Source organism: Peromyscus californicus, unplaced genomic scaffold, assembly GCF_007827085.1.
Source record: "Peromyscus californicus insignis strain IS unplaced genomic scaffold, ASM782708v3 Scaffold_11__1_contigs__length_118956290, whole genome shotgun sequence".
Taxonomy (NCBI): Eukaryota; Metazoa; Chordata; class Mammalia; order Rodentia; family Cricetidae; genus Peromyscus; species Peromyscus californicus.
The window spans coordinates 5,559,106-5,583,298 of record NW_026294402.1 but is presented as its reverse complement, the minus strand read 5'-3'; the positions used below and the strand labels follow the sequence as shown (position 1 = coordinate 5,583,298).

General features: G+C 41.9%; 1 long non-coding RNA gene across 2 annotated transcripts in view; it reads left to right on the top strand.

Moving 5' to 3' along the window:
* Positions 1–24,193, top strand: part of LOC128119013 (uncharacterized) — a 133,729-nt gene that overhangs the window by 92,607 nt on the left and 16,929 nt on the right. For both annotated transcript variants that reach the window (XR_008221419.1, XR_008221418.1), the window contains 2 exons: positions 23,065–23,103; positions 23,637–23,735. This is a non-coding gene — a long non-coding RNA (uncharacterized LOC128119013). The remainder of the gene's footprint in view (positions 1–23,064; positions 23,104–23,636; positions 23,736–24,193) is intronic.

Below are 24,193 nucleotides of genomic sequence, written 5' to 3'. Positions count from 1 at the left end.
TACTAGCAAAGGCTAAATCCACAATGTAGCTTAATGTGCCACTTGCAGAGGCCTCATTCCCGCCATAGGCAGGTCGAGCACACACGCCAGCAACCCGCCAGTAGCTCAAACCGGCAGCTGCCGCTCATTTGAGAGAGACAATTAGGAAGCTGTTTTTAGCTCCGTTTTAGAATCTTTTTTTTTTCAGGTTTTAGGTGGAAACTCTTGCCCCACGTTGGGCGCCATTTGTAGTTGGAGTTTTCTTGCCTGGCCCACAGTCAGGGCAAATCTCTCTCACCCGCCAGTCCCAAGCCGCTCAAACCCGATCAAGTAAACACAGAGACTTATATTGGTTACAAACTGTATGGCCGTGGCAGGCTTCTTGCTAACTGTTCTTACAGCTTAAATTAATCCATTTCTATTAATCTATACCTTGCCACATGGCTTGTGGCTTACCGGCATCTTTACATGCTGTTTCTCATCATGGCGGCTGGCGGTGTCTCTCTGACTCAGCCTTCCACTTCCCAGCTCTATTCTCCTCCTTGTCCCGCCTACACTTCCTGCCTAGCCAATGGCCAATCGATGTTTTATTTATTGACTAATCAGCAACACATTTGACATACAAACCATCCCACAGTACCAGATAGATGGTGGACGCATGTATCCACCCAGGTGCACAGTCACCTCCCATCTTCAAAATAAAGTCAAAGGTACTTGAAAAATGGGATCTCTTAGAGCAAGACACAGTCGTAAAAGCTACCGATTTATCCAATATGGAGTAACTTGGATCAGGGCACAGACTGATCTCAACAAGCATGCACTCTTTCATGGGGGGAAGGGGCCACAAATTTAAAAAATATAAAGTTTATCTGAAAAATGAAGATTGATGCAATGGGCCCTTGGCCACTGCCCATTCTCACCTGAAAGAGTGCTTCACTTCAATGAATACAGCTTACCTTAGGCAATATCTCCCAAAAGTTTCATTGAATTCTTTCTATAGAAGGTAGGGCACTGGGGAGCTGGGCGGGGGGCGGGGGTGACTGCAGTGAGATCCCAGTAACAATCCAGGACCTCACACATTAAGAAAGTTTTCTCCTACTGAAGGATACCCTTTATATTTAATGTTGCAATTTCCAACATTTGGTACATTAAAATTGTTCCCCTAATAATGATAGTTGATTCCCAATTAAATTTATTTTCCTCATCTCTCCTCAAACAAGCAACTTATCAAGGCTCAATTTAGCATTGAGTGTGGCAACTCAGGTATAGGTGTGATGTAGCTTTTTCCTCTAGTCATTACGGGACCATCATCTGCTGTCATGGAGCAGAGATCATTTTGATCCTACACTTGGCTATGAAGTAAGCAGCATAACACAGCCATTGCTTTTGTGGTGGCAAAGGGATGGTTGATAGCCTAGTAGTAGGGAAGGGAGGGTCACCAAATCGCTACCTGAGATTTCACGTGCCATTCCATCCTGACTCCCAACTCTGTGATATGTCTAAGGGATACAGAAAATGAAAGATTAACTAAAGAACGGACACCCATGATGAAGCCTCCATGAGGATGTCTACTATGATGGGTGTAAGACTTTTTGAGACAGATGTTTTGGGTCACACATGCCACTGTAAGTAACCCCTTATCGATGCTTTTGTAAATAAACTCACTGGCTTAATAAGCTAGGCTGTGTTAAATCATTACTTGAATCTTCGCTATTTAGTCTGGGGTTTATTCATGTCTTCCTAGGAAAAATATTACTACCTTTTCATTTAAAACAAATAAATTGGTGTTATTCAGAAACAAAGCTTTTTGTAAAACTTCATTACAGACCAGGTTCCTCATCCTGGTCTTTCTTCAGCTCCCTGGTCTTTGTGATCTCCATAGAGAGAACATAGATGAGACACAGTGAGTATAGTATAGAAGATGGGTGGGTGGGATTCATTTGAGTAAAGCAGTCTCATTAATTGAGAGTGAGCTCTGGCTGATGGGACCATTGCCAGGGTTTATATTTTAAACAGGATTTACGGTATTTTTGAAGTCTTGAGCAGAGGGAGGTGGATCTCTGTACATCTGATCCCATCCTGGTCTACAGAGTGAGTTCCAGGCCAGCCAAGGATATGCAGTAAGAACCTGTCTCAATGTTCTCTCTCTCTCTCTCTCTCTCTCTCTCTCTCTCTCTCTCTCTCTCTCTCTCTCTCTCAAACTAACATCTAGGCAATGACTAATGGATTCCACAGAATCATCCTCATGGCTGGGTAAATTATAATTTTGGGGTAGGAAGTACCGCAACAAAGTAGAGAATAGAACACTAGGGTGATAGATGGGATCAGGGTTAGAGAATACTTGCTAGGATTTCCATGTTCTGGTTTCCCTGAATAGATATTTGGTCAGAGATAGGTGGATAGTAAGAGAAGAACTGACAGTGTACTAAGGAACAAATGTCCTCCCAAGGCCACAGCTGGACAGTGGTCAGAGGCTGAGTAGGAGTGCTATTTGAAGATTCTGGGTTTTTACATCCCAGGATCATGGACTTTGGGATTATTTGCATAGCACATACTTTTTTTTCCTGATCATGTTATCCCTTGTCACTCTTGGAGTACAAAGGTTGTCAGCCTTTCTCACTGTCCATAGTTTCTTTCACATTCTAATTTTTCATTTGTTTGTTTTAACCAGGGTCTTGTTGTGTAGCTTTGGCTGGCCTGGAACTCATTTTGTAGCATAGGCTGGCTTCAGACTCACAGAGAGCTGCCTGTCTCTGCCTCCCAAGTGCTGAGATTAAAGTGATGCACCACCATGCCCAGTTCACACATGCCAATCTTAATGCCCCACTCTTACCATCTCTCCTGTCACACTGATGTAAGGACACCTAATGGAGTGTCAAGGAGTAAGCGTGATAGTGTGAAATCAACACTTGGATGCCATGGATTCTTCAGATTCTAATGGGGACATTACTTGGAAAAAAAGCTGACAAAGCATGGGAAAGCCTGAAGTGACAAGAGACTGGGACATGGAAGTGTATGCTACATAAACCCCTCCCTCTTTACTTTGCTTTTGGTTGGAGTGTTTTATCAGAAACAGAAGAGAAGTATAAAAGAAGGGCTTGTCTGGCCTTACAGTTTTAGGGAACACAGTCTATTGTGGTGGGAAAGACAGCAACAGGAGCGTGAGGACTGGTCACCATGTGTCCATGGTCGTGAGGCGGAGAGAGAAACCAATGCTGATGCTCATCAGGAGTCAAGCACTTCTGACAAATACCCCATAGGTTGATGCATTTGACCAAGACCTGGGTGGGTGGGAGCTTCCTCAGCTAAACCTGGAGTTACTAACAAATAGTTTTTATGATGTGAACGGTTGTGGTACCTAACACTGAAGACTTAGGAAAGGTCTTTTGCTGGGCTGAGGAAATGATTCAGTGGGTAAAGCCCACACTGCTTTTTGTGTGTTTGTTTCCTTGATTTGGTTTTTCTATTTTCTTTTATTGAAAACAGTTTTTTTTTTAGTATAACATTTCTGATTACAGTTTCCAATCCCCTAACTCCTCAGACTCCTCAGCTCCCCTCCCATCCACAGCCCCACCCTTCCTGTCTCTCTTTAGAAACATGATTTCTAAATCAGACGAAACAAAAGTGAACAATTCAGAATCAGACTAAACAAACAAACGAACAGAAGGAAAGAGCCAAAGAAAAAGCACAAGAAACCCATACAGACACAGAGACACACACCTTCACACACACAGGAAGCCCACAAAAACACAACACTGGAGGCCATAATGAATATACAAAGGACCTGTAGGGGAAAATAGTCCTGACAAAGTACTATGGTCCAAAGAACCTCCAAAGATGCCATTGAGCATTGAGTTCATTTTGTGTTGGACATACTGCTGGGTATGCAGCCTCTCTGGTTTCCCCAGTGAGACTCCCTTGGAGAAAACTAATTTTTCTTTTGTGAGGAATTATCAATTGGAGATAGCCTCTGGGTTAGGGGTGGAGGCTTGCATCTACTTCCCTTCTCAGAGCTGGTATTCCATCTGGTGCAAACCTGTACAGGCCTTGTGCATGCCGCCTCAGTTTCTGTGAGTTCCTATGTGTGTCCGTCCTGCTGAGTGAGTTCCTATGTGTGTCCGTCCTGCTGTGTGAGTTCCTATGTGTGTCCGTCCTGCTGTGTGAATTCCTATGTGTGTCAGTCCTGTGGTATCTGGAAAGCTTTGTTTACTTGGTGTCCTCCATAGCCTCTTGCTCTTAGAATCTTTTTGCATCCTGAACCCTGAGGTAAGGTATCCCATGGGGTTCCCTAAGCCCTGAGGTAACAGACTGATGGATAAATCGTACTGTCTGGCTGTGGTCTCTGTATTTGTTCCCAGCTACTGCAGGAGGAAGCTTCTCTGATGATGGTTGAGCAAGACATTGACCTAGGAGTATAGCAGAATGCCAATACAAGTCATTTTATAGCTATGTTTCTTTAGTGGAACAGTAGTATTTGGTTTGACATTTCCTTTTTCCCTGTGGTAGCATGCGCAGTACCTTCTAGTACCATAAACAATATTTAGAAGGGGTGAAGCTCTGGGTAGGTGCTAGCTTGACTTCTCCATGTTCAATGAGTTGTATAGGTGTCGTCTTCTACAATTGTCTTCTGCAATAGGGCTGTTTCGTTCGGAGCCTCGCAGCTTGGCTCTGCATGGTCCTAGAAGCCCTGTTTTCTCTCTCTCTCTCTCTCTCTCTCTCTCTCTCTCTCTCTCTCTCTCTCTCTCTCTCCCTCTCCCTCTCCCACCCACCCACCCAGAGAGTCTCTGAACAAAGGAATGGCTCCAAAAAGCCCAGTTCTGCATTCTTGGCAACTATTACAACTTCCTCCCCTGACACTGCCAGCTGCCCAAGTGCCCACTTAAGCACTTGGGCACAAACCCAGCTTGCAGCAGATGCATCATCACCCTCACCCACAGTCTATAAAATGTTCCTACCTTGGCTCAGGCTCATGACTTCTCTGGCCTCAATTTCTGGGACCCAAGAACCTGCCTGGGAGTTGCTTTTCTCAGTACACCTGTTGTTATACTTTTTTAGTTCAGCTTGATCTGGCTTACTGTATCAGCGGAGAAACTCATTTGGAGGGAGGGTACAGAAAACCTATTAAGGCCTTTACCATCAGTTTGTGGACAGTAACCAATAGCCTTGGCAATAGCCTGTGTTGTTTGGAATTTCCATGGGGACCTTTTAGCCAACAATTCAATTAGATATAACTTATTTTCAGTACTAGAAACTTCATTTTATGATGAGAGATGTCCAGTTAGGGCAATGCCTACTAAACAATTTGGCAATTTCATTTAGATCACTTTTATATATGAATATATTTTAGGAAGTTTCTGCTGTTTCCATACAACCCATCAAATGGCCCTTGGTTTATCTCCCCCAATATTCTATTCCTCATCCTCCTCTACCCTGCCCCTCCCTGTTTGAGAGTCCCATTCCAGTCCTCTTCCCATCTATAACTATCTAATCTGTTTCTCCTTCCTAGGGAGAATCATCTCTCCTCCCTTACTTTATACCTGATTTCTGTGATTATATGGATTGTAGCTTGCTTACTGAATACATAATAGCTAACATCCACATATGGGTGAATATATACCATATTTGTCCTTCTGAATCTGTGTTATCTCACTCAGAATCACTTTTTTTCTAACTCTATTTATTTACCTGCAAATTTCATGATTTTATATTTTTTAACAGTTGAGTAATATTCCATTATGTAAATGTACTGTAATTTCTTTATCCATTCATCTGTTTATGTATATCTAGTCTCTTTTCAATTTTTGTCTATTATGAGAAGAGTAACAATAAACCTGGTTGAGCAAATGTTCATATGATAGGATGCATGTCCTTTAGGTATATGCACAAGAGTGATAGAGCTGGATCTTGAGGTAGATCTATTACCAGCTTCTTGTCACACTGATTCCCATAGCAGCTGTACAAGTTTACGCTCTCACAAGCAATGGATGAATGTTGTACTTACTCCACAACTTTACCAGCACGAGCTATCATCTCTTTATTGATCTGAACCATTCTGACAGGTTTAAGATGAAATCTCAAAAGTAGTTTTGATTTGCATTTACCTGATGTCTAACAATGCTGACAATTCTTTACGTTTTTTTCAGCCATTTCCTTTTGAGAATTCTTTATTTAGGTTTGTAACCCATTTTTAAATTGGGTTATTTGTCTTCTTGATGTCCAGTTTTTCTAGTTCTTTATATATTTTAGACATCAGTCCTCTATTAGATGTGTAGATGAAAATAAAATTTCCCATTCTGTAGCCTGCAGCTTTGTATAGATGATGTTGTCTGCTAGAGTCCAGCTCCAGCAGGGTTCAGGTCCCAAAGAGGAGGTGTAGAATCGATGAAGGGAAGCAGGACCTGAGGGGGATTCTGAATGGTTGCCACTTTATTGAAAAAAGAATACACCTTTTGTTATGCCCAGATTTTGGGGGAATTCGAAAAACCACCATGGAGACTGAATCCCGTATGCAACAACAAAGAGCCTTTATTTCAAGCTCAAGTTTGGACTCTCCATCTGTCAGAGAGACCCCAGTCCAGTCAGGGTAGGGTTTTTATCATAGCAGAGGTTGGGGTGAGGGGATTTCCAGGGTTCAGGACCCTGATTGGCTGACATTTGTCTAGGGGTATCTTGTCGAAGGGGATAGGTATGTGCTAGTCTCAGAGACAACTGTCAAACTTAACTAATCTTATCTAATGGTTGGAATGTTTAGAATGTAAGGTACTTCCCCTTAGATGCTGGCCCATCCCTGGGTGTTGTCAGCTTATGGCTTTCCCTGGATCCAGGTGTTGCCTGACAGTAACTGGGAAACTCAGGCCTACTTTTTAACTGGTTTTTATTAAGCTTGTCATGGCAGATATGTGGCTAAGCTGCCCTGAGCCCTGTTGTATTTGCCGGACCAAGAATGGACCACAAATATACAATAAAATCCACTTTAAGAGTTTTATTTGAATCTACTTTTAAAGAGTGGCAACTTATTTGAAATGATTTACATTGCTGTGGATTGTAGTTTGTTGATATAAATTTAAAGTTAATTTTGTTATACTTTACATATATTTCTACTCTTGTTTAAGGTAGTTTGTGCAGCTCATTTGAAATTGTAATGTATGATTAAGAAATACAGATTAATAATTAGTCATTCATGATAATCAAACTTTTAATCATGTTAGTTAAGTTTTCTAGGTACACATAGATATATTTCAACTAGGTAGGTAATCTTCAAACACTTCAAAGACTTACAGAATATGGCATTTAAAATGTTTTAAAAACTTAGACTTTATGGACAGTGAGACACATCTGCTCCTGGCAGCACCAATCTATTTCAGAGAAAACAATGGACATTGAAGAAACTCAATATGGAGTTTGCTTTCTTTGTGTCAATAGTTAGCCACTGGGCAAAAAAGTGCCCTTGAGTCGACTGCTTGACAGTATGTTGTATAAAATGGACATGCAGGACCCGTAGGAAGGTGACCACTGAACTTTGTAAGACAAAATGGTCCTTCAGGCTCCTGCTTTGCAGAGGAGACTGGCAGACATTCTACAGCACACAGAAAAAAGTGACTGAGAAACTCCAGGCCTGTGGGCTGAAGACGGATGCCCTAATGTTGCAGAGGAACTTTGGGTGACTGTCCAGGCAGGCAGCTGTCTCTGTCATTTCCAGAAATTTTGGAAGTTGCTTACAATGCATTTTCTGTTTACTTAGGTAATATTATATCCTTCTGGGGTCTTTGATGTAGCTGAAGACTATACAGTTATAATTTTAGTTTTCCTTAGTCATGATAAAAGATAAGTTAGATATGAAAACTTAGATTCACAAATATAGGATAAATAAAACATTTTCTTTAATTTTGCCAAATACAAATAGACTAGATATTGTAACTGTAATTCTTGCTTGATAACTGTTCTATTATATGTAATTTTACTATGTTAAAGTTAAAACCTTCCTTTTTGATTAGACAGAAAAGGGAAAGTGCTGTGGAATGTTGTTCTGTATGCTGTGAATGTGTGTTGCTCTGGTTGATTGATAAATAAAATGCTGATTGACCAGTAACCAGACAGGAAGTATAGGCAGGGCAAGCAGATGAGAATAATTCTGGAAAGAGGAAGGCTGAGTGAGGAGTCTCCAGCCAGACCCAGAGGAAGAAAGATGACAATGCAAAACTGAGAAAAGGTACCAAGCCATGTGGTTAAACATAGATAAGAATTATGGGTTAATTTAGGCCTAAGAGCTATTCAGTAATAAGCCTGAGCTAATGGCCAAGCAGTTGTAATTAATATAAGTCTCTGTGTGTTTACTTGGGGGATGTGAGTGAGAGAGATTTGTCCTGACCACCAGCTGGCTGGGACACAGGAAAACTTCCAACTACACAGGTATTCATAGGTATGTAGACTTATGTCTAGATCTTTATCCAATTTTGTTGACCAACATTTCTGATTTTTGTGTCAATACCAGGCTGTTTTAATTACTATAGTTTTGTAGTACAATTTGAGGTCAGGGATGGTAATACCTCCAGCAGCTATCCTGAGGGGTTTTTTTTGTGTTTCCATATAAAGCTGAAAATTGTCCTTTCAAGTTCTGGGAATAATTGTGTTGGAATTTTGATGGGAATTCCTGTATATTATTAAAAGGACCAGCTGTAATAATATACTTCCCAGGGGCTTAGAAGAGGAACTAAAAATGTCAAAAACTATTTTCGGGAAATGAATCTAAGTACACCAAGCTCTTTATCTGTCTACTTTATTCCTGAGGGATAAAATCCTGTCTACACAGCTTCAGTTCTGTTTTTGTGCCTAGCTCCTTTCTTGCTTGATTTAGCTCTGTATTTATCTACTGTTCCCTCTAAGTTCTATCTTAATTCTCTTATCTTAATTATGCCTCATATAGGTCCTTCTCATCTTGTTCTTACCCAGCTAGTACTTCCCCACCTGGCTCTTCCTCATCTTCCATCTTGTTCACACATTCTCTCTGGTCAAAATCCTCCTTATCCCTCTCAGTTCTCTATCCTCAAGTTCTCCACTCCTTTCTTCCTCTTTGCCTCCTTATACCTCAAAGTTCTTCTCTGAAAATAAAACCTTTTTATCCCTTTGACCATTATCTCTCCAAGCTATCTCTGCTCCTGCTGTTTCTGGCAAGTGTGCTCCCTCACTAGGCAAGTTAGCTAGGCAACTTCCATCACAGCTAGACATACCTGTAAGTTGGGACCCTTTAGTTCTGAGTTAATTGGTAAGGGTGGATCTAAAGCTAGAGATAAGATTTTGGAAAGAAAAAGGTTAAGCTTAATTAGCACATCTGCCAGGCCTTCTCAAACAGGTAGTCTGGACACTTAAGTCTGTTTTAGAGAGTACAGAGGTATCTCTGATAAGGTACTTTCCTCCATCTGGGGATGGACCTGGCCAGATGCTGCCAATGATGATAATTACAGAGAGACTTGAACTGGGGTCCCGGCTCTGCATAGCTGTCAGTGCAGAAGGTTACCTAAATATTCCTAGAAGTGGTTAGGTAAGGAGTTAGAGGTCTATAAAGTTAGTAAGGCTGTAAGAAAGGAGGGTCTGAGCTAAATTGTGCAAAGCTACTACTTAAGGTCCACCTGACCTAGGCAGTGTCTCCTTGTGGAATTTACCTTAATTCAGGAGACTTATTATGTGGTGGTTTGGACTGTTATTCCTGTTAGTCCTTGAATGTGGCTAAGGGAGATATCTGATTCCAGTGCTGAAAGGAGAAGAAATGGATGGGCCTGAGGGAAGGAAGTCTTTCCTGAGGCTCTTCTCCAAATACCTCAAACATATATGTCCAAATAGTGATCAGTCCACACTGTTAGCATTTCTTAGGAAAAAATCAATTGGGAAAGCTATGAAGGCACACATGATTTTCATAACAGAAGACAGCTGATATACAACAATCCAAATGACACCAAATGCTCCCTGGAATTTGGCTTCCTCTGAAGGAATTCCTTGATCCCTTCAGGTAGTGGCTTTGCCATAACCAGCTGAGTTCTTATAATATATTCCTGCACCTGTAGCAGGGAACTGCATTGAATCTGTGCATTGCTTTTGGTGGGGTGACTATTTTTACTATATTAATCCTACCAATCGATGGAAGCATGGAAGACCTTTCCATCTTCTAATATCTTCATTTTATACCTTCAATGTCTTAAAGGGTTTATTTTTTATCATACAGGACTTCCACTTGCTTGGTTAGAGCTACCCCAAGATATTTTTTGTGTGTGTGTGTGTGTGTGTGTGTGTGTGTGTGTGTGTGTGTGTGTGTGTTTTGTTTTTGTTTTTCGAGACAGGGTTTCTCTGTGTAGCTTTGCACCTTTCCTGGATCTTGCTCTGTAGACCAGGCTGGCCTTGAACTCACAAAGATCTGCCTGCCTCTGCCTCCCGAGTGCTGGGATTAAAGGCATGAGCCACCACCGCCCAGCTATTTTATGTTTTTCAGGCTATTGTGAAAGGTGTCAATTCCCTGGTTTCTTTCTCAGTCTGTTTATCATTTGCATATAGGAAGGCTCTGATTTTTGTGTATTAATTTTACTACTTTGCTGAAAATGTTTATCAGCTATAGGAGTTCCCTGGTGGAATTCTTAGGTTCCCTTATGTATACTATCATATCATCTGCAAATAAAAATACTTTGACTTCTTCCTTTCCAATTTGTATTCCTTGATCTTCAGAGTTGTGTATTGCTCAAGCTAAGGTTTCAAGTTCTATATTGAGTAGGTATGGAGATAGTAGACAACCTTGTCTTATTCTTGATTTTAGTAGAATTTCTTTAAGTTTCTCTCCATTTACTTTGATGTTGGCTGTGGATTTGTAATAAATATCCTCTATTATTATTTTATTTGCATCTTTAATCTCTCTACAACTTTTATCATGAGATTTGTCAAAGGTTGAATCTAATGAAATGATCTTTTTTTGTCTATCAGTTTGTTTATAAGGTAGATTGTATTTGTTAATTTACATATGCTGAAAGATCTCTGCATCTTTGAGATGAAGCCTACTTGATCATGGTGGAGGATCTTTTTGATGTGTGCATGGATTTGGTTTGCAAGTTTTTATTGATAATTTTTGCATCTATGTCCACAAAGAAAATTGGTCTGTAATTAATTCTCTTTGTTGGATTTTTATGTGGTTTGGGTATCAGTGTAACTGGCCTTGTAAAAAGAAATTGGCAATGTTCTTTCCATTTTTAATTTGTGGAATAATTTGAGGAGTATTGGTATTAATTCTTTTTCGAAAATTTGGTAGAATTCTGAACTAATATCATCCTGTCCTAGTATTTTTTTTCTTGGTTGGGAAACTTAATTCCTGCTTCTCTATCACTAGGGATTATGGATCTGTTTAAATTGCTTATCTGGCCGGGCAGTGGTGGCGCACGCCTTTAGTCCCAGCACTTGGGAGGCAGAGCCAGGCGGATCTCTGTGAGTTCGAGGCCAGCCTGGTCTCCAAAGCGAGTTCCAGGAAAGGCGCAAAACTACACAGAGAAACCCTGTCTCAAAAAACAAACAAACAAACAAACAAAAAAATTGCTTATCTGATCTTGATTTAACTTTGGTAAGTGGTATATATCAAGAAAATTATCCATTTCTTTTACATTTCTCCAAGTTGTTATAGAATAGATTTTTAAACTATTTCTTTATGATCCTCTGGAATTCCTCACTGTCTGTTGTTATGTGCCCCTTTTCATTTTTCCTTTTTTTTAAGTTTGATCTTCTCTGTCCTTTAATAAGTTTGGCTAAAAGTTTGTCAATCTTGTTGGTTTTTCTCAAAGAGCCAACTGTTTGTTTCATTGACTCTTTGCTTTGTGTTTTTCGTTTGTTTCTATTTTATTGATTTCATCCCTAGTTTGGTTATTTCTTTCCATGTAATCCTTTCAGCATTGTTTCTTCTTTTTGTTCTAGAACGCTCAGGTATGCTCTTGTTACTAACATGAGATCGCTCTAGTTTTTTTTTTTTTAAATGAAAGTACTTAGTGCTATGACCTTGCCTCTTAGAACTACCTTCATTGTGTGCCATAAGTTGGGTACGTTGTGTCTTTATTTTCATTCAATTCTAGAACGTTTTTAGTTTCTATCTGGATCGATTTTTCATTCAACAGTTCAGTTTCCATAAGTTTGTAAGCTTCTTGTACTTGTTGATATCCAGCTTTAATCCATGGTTGTCTGATAGGATACAGGATACTATTTAAATTTCCTGTATCTGTTGGGACTTTCTTTGTGTTCAAGAACATGGTCACTTTTGGATAAAGTTCCATGAGGTGCTGAGAAGAAGGTATATTCTTTTGTGTTCAGGTGAAGTGTTATATAAATATCTGTTAGGTCCATTTGGTTTATGACCTCATTTAGCTGCAGTATTTCTTGGTTTAGTTTTTGTTTGGATGACTTGTCTATTGGTAAGAGTGGGGTATTGAAGTCTCCCATCATCCACTGTGAGGGTCAATATGTGATTTAAGTAGTAGTAGTGTTTCATTTATGAACTTGGGTGCTCTTGTATTTGGTGCATAGACACTTAGCACCAACTACCCCAGGCACTCCCTGGAAACCTGCTGGCCAGGGAACCCATTTAGCAGTCTTTACTCCCTCCTGTCTCCTAATTCCAGTCCCCCAGTCTTATCTAGGCTTTGTAGAAGACCACCTGCTTCCCTTTCTCTTCCTGCATTCTCAGTGGATCCTGTAGATCTTCTCCAACAGCCCCAACCCCATCCCTTTGTCTCAGCTGCCAACTCCAGGGGGAACTCCCTAGAAACCTACCAGCCACTCCGGCCAGGGAATCAGAAACACATTCTGTCTGAGACCCAGTGACACCTGGCAGAATATCAGAAGCACTCCCTACCAGGCAACCCACAACCACTACACTCTCCTAAGAACCAGAGAGAGCATCAGAATCCAAGGAACAGAGCATCCACCCAACAAAGACAAGGCCAGACAACAGCACAAGACACACTTGGTATGTAAGCAGGAGAACCCGAGCTTGAATCTCCAGAATCCATGTGATGCAACCCTTGCAATCTCTGTGCTTTTAAGGCAAGATGTAGAGCAAAGACAGGGAACTTTGTGTCCTGTCTTCTAGGAAATGCCCTGCTTGCATCAGATGACTTGAGGCAGATTCTGAGGAATGATGAGAGGGACGGAGATGACCTACATATCATGATCCAATATTCAGTCAGTTAGCTAGGACATGTCCCAAAATACTAGAAGCTAACTCTAAAGCCTCAGGGAAGAACAGTCTAACTGTGGGCACCAGTCTACTTAAAACAGTGAATTTGATACTCAGATGAAATGGGAATACAGAAGAAGACATCTGTGAGATTTAGAAGAGTGAACCATTAGGTACATGAGTAGCATTATGTTAATGAAGTCTAAGATTAAGGACTGCTGGGTGAATGGAAACCAAAGCCTAATTTGTGGAATGAAGGTCCTGTGCCATCCAACACTCTGTTAAACTTGTTACTGGCCAGTACTGGAATATTGTAGGGAGACTGCCAGGGGGTTAAAAGCCTATTTTGGAAGAATTTGTGAATTAGGAGTTCAAGTCTCACACAAACTTCAGGGTGGAGAAAATGCTGTTTATGGTTAGAAAGAATATTAGCATCCTTCACTTGGTGGTAGCTGAGGTGCCTGGGATTGCCTTACTTACTCAGGAATGCATACTCGAGGTTTAACTGGGAAACCTGGAAGGACTGAGTCATTGTTTATCTATATAGGAGAGATGATCATGGCCATTAGCTGTGGAATTTTGTGAGATGTTGCAGATCATGTAGGCCCCAATTTTTTATCAATACGTCTCTGCCTAGTAAAGGGAGAGTATATTCAGACATCATTACGAAAATATGAGAAAAGAATAATTCTTTATGTTGTTTAAGGGCATCAGAAGGAAAGCATTCAGACATCGGTGTTTCATTGATGCCTACTACCCTACAAAACTCAAAGACCAGTGGTCCAGGACAGGGGTAAGGACAAAGCAGGAGTCCGCTTTATCAAAGGGAAAAATGTATGCTCCTAGCTATGTCTCCAACACTTACCGCAGCTCCATCTCATTGATGGAGACAGCTGTGACCGAGGTAGTTTCAAGGTTTCCTCACTCCAGGACAGACACTTTGGGCTCCAGCCTTGGGGGTCCCTTGGATCTTGAAGCACTATGTAGAGTTAGTTAGTTTTGCTCTTTTGGGGTGGCCCACCACCCAGCTCCCAAATAAATCACATATGGAGTCTTATTCTTACTTATAAATGCTCGGCTTTAGCTTAGTTTGTTTCTTGCCAGCTTTTCTTAACTTTAAATTATCCCATCTACCTTTTGCCTCTGGGCTTTTTCCTCTTCTTACTTCTGTATATCTTACTTTTGCTCTTACTCTGTGGCTGGCTGGGTGGCTGGGTGGCTGGGTGGCTGGGTGGCTGGGTGGCTGGGTGGCAGGGTGGCTGGGTGGCTGGGTGGCTGGCCCTACAGTCCTCCTCTCTTTGTTCTCTTGCTCTTTCTCCTTTTCCTCCCAGATTTCTCCTATTGATTCTCTGCCTGCCAGCCCCACCTATCCTTTCTCCTGCCTTGCTATTGGCCATTCAGTTCTTTATTAGACCACCAGGTGTTTTAGACAGGCACAGTAACACAGCTTCACAGAGTTAAATAAATGCAACATAAAAGAATGCAATATATCTTTGTATCATTAGACAAATGTTCCACAGCACAAACAAATGTAACACTTCTTAAAACAATATCCTACAACTATGCCCTCCAGTGTCTGTTCAACATCAGGGTCAAGAGTCTGAGGATGGCATCTGGCATTTGGGCAACTTGCCAGTGATGCATCTCCAACAGGCACTGCATTTATTTACTGGCTTCCCTGTTTTCTCTGGGGGAAGCAGCGGAAGACTAAGTTTCCCACAAGGCTGAGAGGCCTTCAGCACATCTTAGTTCTCCATGACAGTTCTGGTCATTTCCTCCTGATGTCAGAGTAGGGGATGTGCCCTGAGAAGGACTCAGCTTCCGCAGGAGGAAGGGTCATTTAGAGTATGATTTTGTGTGATGTAGTTAAGACACTCTAAAAAGGAAGATTTTTTAATTAGGCCCTGGTGGATAGTTGCCAGTTTATCATAATTAATGAGTTTTGCATTACTGTTCTTTAGACCCTCACAGACAGTGAAACCTGAACACTTCCACATACCACATCCCCCACCATATTACAGTCTCATCTCAGGGAATCCACTGGGACAGCCTCCACTCCTACAGCATGCTAAGCACTGACCAGGCATAACTCATCTGCAGATTCTCTAGCCCTTGAGTCACTACAGTTCCTTCAGAAGCAGTGAAGGTCTATCCCATAATAACATTGCTGTTTTTCCAAGAAGACCAGTAAGTTTTAGAAAGATGTTGGATATTCTTGCCGTATTTCTCAGGACAGTCTGAGAAACTGCCTAGATCTTGTGTGGTTTGCTTAAGATCTCACATTGAAAAGAATTATTAGACTTTAGTGAGATCAGATTTGCAACACATACTGAGCAAGGACACAGCCTAACAGACAGAGTTACAGCATTGTTAAAGCCATGAATTTAAAAGGGGGCAAGGGAGGCTACTAAGGAGGGGTTGGAGGGAGGAAAGGGAAGGGGAAATGACGCAATTATATTGTAATCTGAAAACATAAAAGAAATAGTTTAAACAAACAAACAAAAAGAAGTGTGAGACCCTAGGTCCCTTTGTCCAGCAGGTGGCAATATTACTAAAGCTTAGTGCTGACTTATCAGGATGATGTCCCACGGAGGTGGCATCCCCCAATTGAGAGGCCTCTTAGCCATTTACGAGGCCATTATTCTTGGATCTAAGTGGCAATGTGTTGCTGGATCCTAACAGCTCCCTTGGGGGAGGGAGTGAGAAGGTGTGGCATCAATGGCACAGACACTGGGAGTCACTTGAAGGCAAACAACAAACTTATTTAATAACAGGGAAGGCCTTATATACCCTCCTTCCAGTACCCAGTCTGTGTCACAATCCGTGGCATTGTGTAGTTGTCCCTCATTGGCTGGGCACAATCAGGAATTCTGACATTGATCAGGAACTCTGATAGCACCTGTTGCTAGGCCCTCAGGCAGACTCCAGGTTGTCTCATAAGGAGTACATTAAGTGCATATCTTGGCAACTGGTCTGAGCCAATTTCCTTGACCCTATGGGCCTGTCCTACTACATATCCATCCTTTTATTTTATTACATGAGTGCTCTTTGAGAGTCGGAGTCCTTTGCTCCAGCCTTGTTGACTCTGTCTCAGGGGGGCTCAGCAACTGGACTGTACCTTTCTTAGATTGACTTGCCAAACAAGCTCTTACCCATCATTGACTATCAGCCCTCGAAGAGCATCCATCCCTCGGGAGTCACCCTAAGTGGGGAGGGTCAGGCAGTAGCCTTTTGAATTTCAGAAAACCAAGCATGCATAGTCTCCTGTGGAGGGCTATGAATTGAATGTCTAAGAGTCATTAACACCTGCAGAGTTGCCTTAGTGGCCGCCTGTTGTTGTTGGGTGTGCTGTAGAAGACATTTAAAAAGGAGAAAGATTAAAAGCACCACCCTGACAATCAAAATGTAAATGAAAATCCAGGAGGGATCAAACAGTCTTTTTATATCATGCCAAACTTTTTAAAAACTAAATAATCAAAGGCCATAACCTTGGCCCTTGTCTGATTTAGCTGTAATGGATAGTATTAGGTGACCATGGGCCCTTAATATATTTAGCTAGCTCCTGGGCTGCTAAACTAATGTTCCTCATCTCAAAAGGCATCATACAAAATGAGGAAAAGTAAGGGTCCACAATTCTTCAGCCTTTAGAGGGGCAATGAGAGCAAGAAAGGGAAGTATATTCATTACCCATCCTGGGTTATTTCCTCCTTGATGGAAGCAGGATGATCTGCGACCAGGTGCACATCTCTTGCTGGGTCCCATATTGACATGGTGGCACTCTGAGGAAAAACACAACCATACCCTCTCCCACGGGTTAGCAAGAGGACTGGTGGCTGCCATTGGAGGGAGATAGGATCTCTCCATCTCACCAGGGGTAGGGATCTGTTCTTTGGCAGAGATGCCCAGTGCTGTAGGCCAGGCTGAGTCATTTGTAGGGCCTTGAGGGCCAGGTACAAGACCTGTTGAAAACAGGCATTCAAGCCAATCAGTGCCTGTTGCACAGAATGGACATATTCCCCATGCCCTGTGAGCATATCATAGGTCACCAGGACATTAAATAAGATGTTTGTCTGGGCCTTGGATTCTGCCTGATCATCATAGCCAATCTCCAACTGAGAAAGACTGTAGGCTCTAACACAGCTTTAAGCAAATGGTACCAATCAAAGTAAGTTTGTAACTGCATGGACCATTGAGCAAGGATCTGCTGAAAGTAGGGGTAATCTGGGCCTGACTCATTGGCTGCCTTCCTAACGAAGGAGAGATCAGCTATGGGGGTGAGAATCCAGGGCTGGACATTGACATTTGGGTCCACCTTGACCAGGAAGGCTTCTTTAACTTCATAGACTAACAGTGGCACAGGCTGAGTGGGTTGTAAGATACCTGGCACTGTGGGAGAGCAGCTACCTCCTGAGGCAGGCAGGTACTGGGGTAGATTTTCACAAGAATATTGAAGTGGAGGCATAGTAGCCCACGGTGGTGGTGGAGCAGAGGGGGAGCAACACATGACTTAATGACAGCTATGTTCACCTTGACAGATTTGGTGGGAGCCAAACTGACAAGTTTCCCAAGGCCCAAACTGTCTGTCTCCTCATCATTGGATCTCATAGAGATATCTGACAGGGAAGTGGTAGGGGTGATGAAAAGATTACCCATCTTTTAGAGGGAAACAACAGTCAGAGAGAAGATGACAGTCAACAGGGGTGGAATTTGTACCAGACCCTTATGTCTTGTGCTTAGTGGGGGACTTCTGTGGTTTTTTAGGCCACAGCCATATGCCCACATTGTGTCTCTGGACAAGGGATGGAGTTGGAAGCTAAGCCTTGGTTCCACTTCCTGAGGGGTCAATCCTTATGTGGAAGCACCAGGTGAACAGAAACAGAAAAAAATGTGCCTTCCTAACGGAATGGGCAGACAAACATGACACACAACACAAAAGAAGGAAAGAAGTAGAGGTCCCAATGCTTACCTGTCAAAGGGACTGAAAGAACACAACACTAAGGGGTCTTCTCACCAAAACACACCATCTTGGGGGCGCTGTCAAGCACTGTGAGTGAAGGGAGGGAGATGATCAGAACCTGTGCTGGGAAAGAGAAAGTAACAGAAGCCCCACATTAAAGCACCAGATGTTGCTGGATCCTAACAGCTCCCTAGGAGGCACAGCGTCAATAACACAGACACTGGGAGTCTGTTGAAGGCAAATAATGAGCTCATTTATTCAATAACAGGGAAGGCCTTATATACCCTCCTTCCAGCACCCAGTCTGTGTTGCAATCTGGTGACATTGTGTGGTTGTCCCTCATTGGCTAGGCACAATCAGGAACTCTGACAGTGACCAGGAACTCTGACAGCACCTCTTGCTAGGCTCTCAGACAGACTCTGTATGTTCAGGAACTCTGACAGTGACCAAGAACTCTGACAGCTTCTGTTGCTAGGCCCTCAGGCAGAACTCCAGTTTGGCTCATAAGGAGAATGTTATGTACATACCTTGGCAACTGGTCTGAGCCAATTTCTTTGACCCTATGGACCTGTCCTTCTATATCACTATTAGCTTAAATCTGGGTCTCCTTTTAAAGGAAAGTATTTTATTTACAGTTGTCTCAGACCATTTTAGTCTTTCAGTAAATTTCCAGCTATAAAATGAAGTTGTAATGCTTATACAACACATCTTACGATTTGTCATCTTGGTCACATTATCCTTCAGAAAATAACATTCTCTTTTTATTCCAAGTTTTTGGGGAAACTTGTCCCAATTATGAAAGATACATCTGAGAGGAGAATCAATAAGAATCAAAAGGAGTTGCCCATCTAGAGGGGAAAGCAAAGGCCAGTGACTGTTTGGAGCATCTCTTTTTGAAGTGTAAATCTAATTAATATTATCAATAAAAACAAGAAGTCAGGTATCAGAGTAAAACCTGAAAGACCAGAAAAGCAGGAGAGCAGCCACAGTCACTTTCTTCCTCTTCCATTTCTCCAGTCCTAAAAGGCAGAGATCTTGTATCTTCCCCACCTTATCATTTCCTGTCCCTCTCTCTACAGTCTTCTAAATCTCTATGGTTAACTAGTGGCTAGCTCTGTCCTCTGACTCCAAGCAAGCTTTATTTGTCAGAACACAATCAAGATATCACACAACACTTTTCCTTTCAGGAGCCTGGGACACCAGTTAATTCTGGGGTTATCTCTTATTTTGAGAAGCCTGGGACACTAGTTAGTTCTGGGGCTGTCTCTTGTTTTGAGGAGCCTGGGGTACTAGTGGGTGGTTGAGACATCTCTCTTTTACTCAGAAGCCCTAAGAATCAGGTTAGCAAGCCTTGTCTGATTCTGAAGTTGCTTTGGCCAGAGAAAGCCAAGTCACTGGCCATTGAGGTTCAAGTTCCATCCTTTGTAAATGCACAATAAAGGTATGATCATCACTCTCAGTTATAGCGTGCATTTTATTCCTACAAATATTTGGAGATACCATGAAGAAACACACAAAAGGAAAGAGTCACTGGCCACAGTAAATCATAAGCTAATAGCCACAGGTGAATCTCAAAGTTCCTTTCAGTACACAGTTAACAAATTACAAAAAAAAATAAGTGCCTCAAAAAGAGAAAGTCCTACCATTTGAAATCTGACATAACTTTCTTTATCCAACATAAGAAAAGGTCCTTTTCATATGACAAGAGGTATGCTCAGAAAACATTATATGGGCATAGTTACCCCATCTTGAAAATGGACATTTGAGTTAGGTTAGCATGGATGTAGCAGGAGACAGAAACACAAAAGAATAAGAGCAAGTCACTGAAGATTACATATTCTGAAAGCAGAGAAGTAAGGGTGATCTCATAGCTAGATGAAAATGTGCATTCAAGAGGAAAGTGGTAAGCAGAAAGGAGTGAAGAGGTATATGGTTCAAAAGAGAACTCCATACTGTACCAACGAAAATGAGGGGCGTCCAATGGGAATGCCAAAGATGTCAGTGGAATAGCACCTGGGGCTCCCCTAAGCCTCCTATTCTTTGTGATTGTCAACAAAACAGACGAAGCATACAGAGTGCAGAGGAGAAGGTAGGTAGGGTTCATTAAAGTGAAGTACTCTCAAGGGGTAAGAGTGGGCAGTGGCCAAGAGAACGTTGGCCCTGTCTACATCTTAAACAGGATTTACACTAAAAGCTCTAAAACAGATACTTTTTCCCAGGGGCATTTTCATGCCTAAGTGATTGACAGGCCATTGGATTAACTGTTAAGGGAGGAGACAATGCTATGTCATACTTTACCAGAAAGCCTTTGGTTAGATAATAATCTTATGACCTTCCATGTAGCTCAAAATGTCACGTCTCCACCCAGGGCCAGATGTGTTACTCAGATGCCATTCTTGTGACCAACAAATCAAATCCTGCAATTTAAGTTCTTTTTTTTTTGTTTCCAAGCTGACATCCCCAGTGACCTCTCACATTGTTAAGAGCTGACTATCTACCTTGTCAGAGGGATTAATTTATGCAAAAACTGGCCATGTATTTAGACAATATGGAAAAGCAGTATGGTGTGTAGTAAGACAGAAGACTATGTGAAGCCTCTTGTGAGAGTAATAGAAAGAGAGCTGGCAAGATGGATGAGCATATTAAAGACCTTCCTCTACAAGCCTGACAACCTGAGTTCAATCCCCAGATCCCACGGTGGAGAGAGCCAACTCCTGAAAGTTGACTTCTGAACTCCATACTTATTGTACAAATGTGCCCTTATTCGTACACAAATCACTAGCACAACAATGACAAATAATAATCAGAGTTCAAAGAAAGAATGGTGGAATTAGTTAAGAGAGGAAAGAAGGAAAGTCTTCTATGAAAGGAGGAAAGTAAGAAAGGAAATGGTATGTCTTGTTCTGCCAGGGTCTGGGGCTCAGAGATGTCACCCAAGACATCTGGAGACAGGCCTATATAAGACTCAATCGAGGTGGCAATGTGGTAGACAAAGATTCTAAACCTCAACTTGAGGCATAGAGTCGGGTAGCAGATGTTTTCTGATTTGTAAATTAATTTCCTAGAAAAGTTTGACAAGTGCAGAGCTCGAAAGCACATTTGATCACACATGTAACAAGTTGTTTTCATTAAGGAGCTGAAATCTTTATGATAGTAGACCTTCGGATCTGTGGGTCATCACAGCCACAGCTCACACCACTGACTTCAGCCAGTTACAAAATGTGAAGTCACTGTGAACTTGTAAGACAAAATGAGAGGTCATCTGGCACATTTAGCACACAGCATGACAAATGTTGAAACACTTCTCACTGCACGTCTGTTTGAGAAACACCAACCCGAGTACATAAGAGCATCTCCAGGGGAGAGACAGAGAGTGTTTACCAAATAGTCCTGTGTGGTGAGACAGAATCAGCCAGCAGCAGAGGAGTAAGCCCTGGGCACTGAGGTGTCTACCGACACTTCTTTCCTATAAGGAAGTGAGTATTCCAGATCCCCACAAAATGTGGCTAATGCAGAGTGTTGTGCCACAGTCCAGGATAGGAACATTTCTTTTGGAAACAAAAAGCAGGTCTTGTGAACTCCATTGGTGGTTACATACTGAGAATGTACGTGGCCCAGAGCAGCACGGCGCCTTCCATGGGAAGAGTGTGTGCCACCCTTCACAGTACAGACAGCATTCTAAATAGTTGGCCATAAAATGTCAATTTCCCTTTCCTTCTTGTGGGATTCCATGATCATAAAAGTAAAAGTTTTTTATTTCTGCTAAAATTCGGGGTGGGGGTGTGGATCCTTCCCCAGGGAACTACTTGGGGAAGGATTGATAGATCTACCAATCACTTGGTAGATGCTGGGGGTGGAGGGTATCACTTTTTTCAGCTACACGACTGTGAGCCTACCAGGCTTCAGTGAACAGTTCCAAACTCACGGTCACATGTACACCTTTGCTAGAACTTGTTGGGTCATATAATAGAACAAAAGTTATGAATGTCAAAAAGGAATTTATAAGAAGGGTGGGTTATTGATAGTGTGGAAGGGAGATAAGAGGCAGGAGGATGTGAGAGAAATCAGAATGCATGTTATTCAAAATTTGGGACATTCATAATTTTGTTTTGACTTGTTATTATTTAGACTTAATGTGTTTCGACTTTTTGTGTTCTTAGACATGTAGACAGTGGGATGCTCTTTCCATTATGACCATGAGGCTGGGTAAGAAAACTGGCCTGAGGCATTTGTCTTCTCCCAGTAGTACTTCGAGAATCAGGTAGAGGTGACATACTGGCTGCTCCACAAACTCTGTCTCTAATGGTGAATGGGGATGAGCTGAGAAACAACTCTCTCACAAAAATATTTTGTCCATACACAGACCATCACTTTGCACTCTAAAGAAACAGATGCCCCAGCCTTGTGCAGGTCTTGGTTTCCGCTCTGATATGTCTCTTCTGTAATGAACACAGCGCCAAGCTACATGTTTGAATACGGGAAGGAGGCAACTGGAAACTCGGAAGTAGAAATATTATGTAAATAAGCATCACAGAGTATGCTGTACTCGCAACTTTGGTTATGGAATTGTTTTTGTCTTATAGAATTGTTTGTCAAGGTAGGATTTTGAGCTATTTATATACTTTTGAATTTTGTAAATTGATTGGTACCCAGACAAAGACTGTAAAAACAGGCTGAGAAAATATAAAGAAATACATTATGGTACCTGCCCACATTTTTGGTTCAGTATTATGAAGGGAGACAATGTAAAGAAGCCATCTATTTTCATGGTATGACGTGACAAAGAACATAAGTTCACAGTTAGAAAAATGCCTTCCAATGGCTTTCTACTCACTATGTGTGTGACTTACGTAGGTTACTTGTTTATGGTTGGCACACATTGGCATAGTTATTTCCTTGATAAAGAAGCCATGTTTTGTTTCTTTTGTGTTTCCAGAGAGGAACATAATGATGGGGCACATCAGGGACACAACAGGTACAAGAAATTTACGTTTTGTCTTTGAATAACTAGTTTTCTTGTTGATAAAAATGATATCAGAAGCTGCTGAAATTAGGGAAGGCTCACCATAGACATGTCCACCACACACAGAAGTGCAGACATTCTCCCTACTTTTGTTCTGGATTTCAGCACCCACTGAGTGCTCACAATTTATAGGAGGCAGACTTTCAATAATCTTAGTGTCCCTGTGTTGATTCACACAAAGATGAATTAATATCATGGTTATAGACAATGGCAACACATGCAATCAGAATGCCTAGCTTGTTACAGTTAGGCTTCTCATTTGTCAACAGTTTGGCATAGCCTGTCCAAACCCTCCCACCATGCCTGTCTCAGCTGGTCCCATCCTGTCACTTGTGCAGCAAATGAACGGCTTTGTCTTTCACGTGATTCTTGCCTCTAAGGGAATAGTTTCCCACAAGTACTCCTATCTGCCATCCATCTGTACACAATTTTTTGGCTCTTTTTTTTCTTTCTGACTGAAGTTTGTTCTTATTATCCGTTTGCAGCTTTGAAAATTCTTTTTAGGGCCAGCAAGATGGCACAAAGGGTGAAGAGGGTTAGCCACCAAGTCTGGCAACTTGAGTTTGATCCCCAGGACCCATAAGGTAGGAGAAAATCAACTCTGGCAGGAAGCCCTCTGACCTATGGGGGAGGAGGGGTGGAACAGAAGAAAATACAAGGTAAAATGTCTTTTAGAAAGAAGAAAGTGTGTATAATGACACACTCATATGATGAAGACACTAGAGAAAGCCTGGCACTTTGTATGCTAACTTAAAAGTCAGCTGAAAGGGGAAAGGCAGTGATGCATTGCACATGGTTGAACTGACTTGCCAACTCTTTGTCTAATTTTATCTGATGGTAACAGCTGCACTCCCTTGAGGGGTGGCACACTGAGTCGGTGATACCCATTTCTATGCTCAGGATGTAATGGGACCTCTGAAGTTCTGTGCAATCTCTCCCTTCCAGTGACCCATCCTGACAACTCCCAGACACTATGGTGTCTTTGCACTCCAATCCCTCTTCTCAACTCAAGGAGTTTATCACACTGCGCCCCAGTGCTCTG